Source organism: Oncorhynchus mykiss, unplaced genomic scaffold, assembly GCF_013265735.2.
Source record: "Oncorhynchus mykiss isolate Arlee unplaced genomic scaffold, USDA_OmykA_1.1 un_scaffold_281, whole genome shotgun sequence".
NCBI lineage: Eukaryota > Metazoa > Chordata > Actinopteri > Salmoniformes > Salmonidae > Oncorhynchus > Oncorhynchus mykiss.
The window spans coordinates 25001-30000 of NW_023493735.1; the positions used below are offsets into that span (position 1 = coordinate 25001).

Below are 5000 nucleotides of genomic sequence, written 5' to 3' on the forward strand. Positions count from 1 at the left end.
CCCCCCTCTCTCTATCCACTAACCACACCCCCTCTCTCTCCCTCTGACACATATTCTAGTGTGTGTCCATATAAAATCTCTCATAGTCCTCTGGGCAGCTAGAAATCAATACCTTTTAGCAGTACAGACATGGAGTAGGCATTAACACAGTCTCTCTCTCTCACACACACACACAGACACACACCATAGTAAACAAACAAGCTGGACACAACCCCCTGATTCCCTGCCTCTATCCTCTCTATCTCTCCATCTATCTCAGTTGACATCTCTAGCAGACACTTCCTATACACCTCGTTCTGTCAATCTGTATCCTCCCTCCTCTCTGTCTCTTTCCTCCTCCTCTGTCTCTCTTCCCCTCCTTTCTCCCTCTTTCCCTCGTCTCTCCCTCTTTCCCTCCTCTCCCCCTCTTCCCCTCTTCTCCCTCTTTCCCTCGTCTCTCTCTCTTTCCTCCTACTCTGCCCCTCTTCCAATCCACTCTCTCCCTCCTCCTGTCCATCACTCTCCCCCTCCTCTACTCTCCAACCTGGGGAGAAACTAGAAAGTCAGCTAGAAAGTCAACTAGAGAGAGTCAACTTGAGAGTCAGCTAGAGAGACAACAAGAGAGTCAGCTAAAGACTCAGAGTCAACTAGAAAGTCAGCTAAAAAGTCAGCTAGAGAGTCAACTAGAGAGTCAACTAGAGAGTCAGCTAAAGACTCAGAGTCAACTAGAAAGTCAGCTAGAAAGTCAACTAGTGAGTCAACTAGAGAGAGTCAACTAGAGAGTCAGATAGTCAACTAGAGAGTCAGCTAGAGAGTCAGCTAGAGAGTCAGCTAGAGAGTCAGCTAGAGAGTCAGCTAGAGAGTCAGCTAGAGAGTCAGCTAGAGAGTCAACTAGAGAGTCAGCTAAAGAGTCAGCTAGAGAGTCAGCTAGAGAGTCAACTAGAGAGTCAGCTAAAGAGTCAGCTAGAGAGTCAGCTAAAGAGTCAGCTAGAGTCAACTAGAGAGCTGGCTAGAGAGTCAGTCAGAGAGTCAACTAGAGAGTCAGAAAGTCAACTAGAGAGTCAGAAAGTCAACTAGAGAGTCAGCAAGAGAGTCAAATAGAGAGTCAGATAGAGAGTCAACTAGTTAGAGTCAATACCCCTCACCCTTCAATACCTCTCACCCCATAACCTCCCCCTCCTCGCCCACTAACCCCTCACCTCCATAACCTCCCCCTCCTCACCCCTCACCTCCATAACCTTCCCCTCCTCACCCACTAACCTCCCCCTCCTCACCTCCATAACCTCCCCCTCCTCACCCCCATAACCTCCCCCTCCTCTCCTCCATAACCTCCCCCTCCTCACCTCCATTACCTCCCCCTCCTCACCTCTATAACCTTCCCCTCCTCACCTCCATAACCTCCCCCACCTCACCTCCATAACCTCCCCCTCCTCACCTCCATAACCTCCCCCTCCTCACCCACTAACCTCCCCCTCCTCACCTCCATAACCTCCCCCTACTCACCCCTCACCTCCATAACCTCCCCCTCCTCACCTCCATAATCTCCCCCTCCTCACCTCCATAACCTCCCCCTCCTCACCCCTCTCCTCCTTTCCTAGTTAACACAATGTAACATCTGGTGTCTACCACCACTGTTAAGACAGCACCATATGGCAAGGATCAGGGCAGGGTTACCGGTGTGTGTGTGTGTGTGTGTGTGTGTGTGTGTGTGTGTGTGTCCGATGTGCGAGTATATGTGTGTGTCCGATGTGTGTGTGTGTGTGTGTGTGTGTGTGTGTGTGTGTGTGTGTGTGTGTGTGTGTGTGTGTCCGATGTGCGAGTATGTGTGTGTCCCCAATGTGCGAGTATGTGTGTGTGTGTGTGTGTGTGTGTGTGTGTGTGTGTGTGTGTGTGTGTGTGTGTGTGTGTGTGTGTGTGTGACAGATGTCGATCATAATTTAATCCGCTGGGTAGATTTTCCTCCCTCTATCCACTGCCTCCGTCCCAAATGGCACTCCTATTCCCTAGTGTAGTGCACTACATTGGACCACAAGCCTTCAGACCCTAGTGTACTACATAGGGAATAGTGTGCTATTTGGGATACTTGGTAAAGCTGCTTTTCCAATCAGTCTCTCTTGCAGCAGTAAATCCTCTTTCCTCCTCATCCTCACTGAAACACACCAATTGTGGGAACAACACAGCATAGATAGATCCTGTTGGGCACTATTCACCTATACATCTCCATAGATAGATCCTATTGGGCACTATTCACCTATACATCTCATCTCCATAGATAGATCCTATTGGACACTATTCACCTATACATCTCCATAGATAGATCCTATTGGACACTATTCACCTATACATCTCCATAGATAGATCCTATTGGACACTATTCACCTATACATCTCCTCTCCATAGATATATCCTATTGGACACTTTTCACCTATACATCTCCATAGATAGATCCTATTGGACACTATTCACCTGTACATCTCATCTCCATAGATAGATCCTATTGGACACTATTCACCTATACATCTCATCTCCATAGATAGATCCTATTGGACACCATTCACCTATACATCTCCTCTCCATAGATATATCCTATTGGACACTTTTCACCTATACATCTCCATAGATAGATCCTATTGGACACTATTCACCTATACATCTCATCTTCATAGATAGATCCTATTGGACACTATTCACCTATACATCTCCTCTCCATAGATAGATCCTATTGGACACCATTCACCTATACATCTCCATATATAGATCCTATTGGACACTATTCACCTATACATCTCATCTCCATAGATAGATCCTATTGGGCACTTTTCACCTATACATCTCCATAGATAGATCCTATTGGACACTATTCATCTATACATCTCCTCTCCATAGATAGATCCTATTGGACACTATTCACCTATACATCTCCTCTCCATAGATAGATCCTATTGGACACTATTCATCTATACATCTCATCTCCATAGATAGATCCTATTGGACACTATTAATCTATACATCTCATCTCCATAGATAGATCATATTGGACACTATTCATCTATACATCTCATCTCCATAGATAGATCCTATTGGACACCATTCACCTATACATCTCCTCTCCATAGATAGATCCTATTGGGCACTATTCACCTATACATCTCATCTCCATAGATAGATCCTATTGGACACTATTCACCTATACATCTCCATAGATAGATCCTATTGGGCACTATTCACCTATACATCTCCATAGAGAGATCCTATTGGACACTATTCACCTATACATCTCCATAGAGAGATCCTATTGGACACTGTTCACCTATACATCTCCATAGATAGATCCTATTGGGCACTATTCACCTATACATCTCATCTCCATAGATAGATCCTATTGGACACTATTCACCTATACATCTCATCTCCATAGATAGATCATATTGGACACTATTCACCTATACATCTCCATAGATAGATCCTATTGGACACTATTCACCTATACATCTCATCTCCATAGATAGATCATATTGGGCACTATTCACCTATACATCTCCATAGATAGATCCTATTGGATTTATCTGTTCCTGAATCATCATCTGAGTGGAGAAGTGCAACTGTGCAGCATACCACCCTGCATACCACCCTGCATACCATCCTGCATACCACAATGCATACCATCCTGCATACCACCCTGCATACCACCCTGCATACCAGCAGCATACCACCCTGCATACCACCCTGCATACCATCCTGCATACCACCCTGCATACCACCCTGCATACCACCCTGCATACCATCAGCATACCACCCTGCATACCAGCAGCATACCACCCTGCATACCACCCTGCATACCAGCAGCATACCACGCTGCATACCACCCTGTACACCAGCAACATACCTCCCTGCATACCACCCTGTATACCAGCAACATACCACCCTGCATACCAGCAGCATACCACCCTGCATTCCACCCTGCATACCACCCTGCATACCAACAGCATACCACCCTGCATACCAGCAGCATACCACCTTGCATACCACCCTGCATACCAGCAGCATACCACCCTGCATACCACCCTGTATACCAGCAACATACCACCCTGCATACCACTGCTGGCTTGCTTCTGAAGCTAAGCAGGGTTGCTCTTTCCTCTGGTCTAAAAAAATATCCCAACTGCCCCAGGCCAGTAATTGGGGACATTGCCCTGTGCAGGGTGCCGTCTTTCGGATGGGACGTTAAACGGGTGTCCTGACTCTCTGAGGTCATTAAAAAGCCCATGGCACTTATCGTAAGAGTAGGGGTGTTAACCCCGGTGTCCTGGCTAAATTCCCAATCTGGCCCTCAAACCATCACGGTCACCTAATAATCCCAGTTTACAATTGGCTCATTAATCCCCCTCCTCTCCCCTGTAACTATTCCCCAGGTCGTTGCTGTCAATGAGAACGTGTTCTCAGTCAATTTACCTGGTAGAATAACGGATGAATAAAACTGAAGAACACAATTAGTTTGACGCTGAGCACAAATTACAATAAGAAACATTTAATATCTGCAATTACAAAACGTAGAAAGATATTATTTTATGCGTTTTATCTATTTTTTTTTCCTGAAAAAGGAAGAATTCTGCGTTAGGTCAACCTCTAAGTTTAACTTGCTAGTTATCTAAGTAAGTGGTTGTATTAATAAGGTCACGGGGCAACATATCGTGTTAGCTTTTCTGCTATGTTTGGAAAGTCAAATCCCTTTTGGATTAGTTATCTACACAGTCACCGGCTGCAGCTTGACTTCCTGGTGGTTTTTTTTTGGGCTCCGCCCACATCTTCTCCGAGCAGAGCAGGCCCGTTGCCATAGCAACTCCCAGACACTTTTTTCAGTTGTATCTTGTTTACATTCACTTGTAAATGTCCAAACTCACCAAAAATTACATTCGGGTAGCTCCTACATAATATATATATATATATATATATATATATATATATATATATACTTTTGTGAGTTGGATTGTCTATTTTTGCAATTCATTTATTTTAGTTTG

The 5000-nt window shown here is 45.1% G+C and overlaps 1 long non-coding RNA gene across 5 annotated transcripts; it reads right to left on the reverse strand.

Annotated features, from left to right (window-relative positions):
- Positions 1-1922: 1922 nt before the first annotated feature.
- On the reverse strand, positions 1923-3532 carry LOC118948984. 5 transcript variants are annotated; one of them, XR_005042234.1, is made up of 5 exons: positions 3331-3532; positions 2810-3166; positions 2590-2681; positions 2411-2548; positions 1924-2369 (listed from the first exon to the last, which is right to left on the reverse strand). It is a non-coding gene; the product is annotated as an uncharacterized LOC118948984 (long non-coding RNA). The 5 variants fall into 5 exon arrangements; XR_005042235.1 differs by having other exon boundaries at positions 1923-2369; positions 2411-2681; positions 2810-3248; XR_005042237.1 differs by having other exon boundaries at positions 1923-2369; positions 2411-2681; positions 2810-3248; positions 3377-3399.
- Between the last annotated feature and the right edge of the window lie 1468 nt (positions 3533-5000).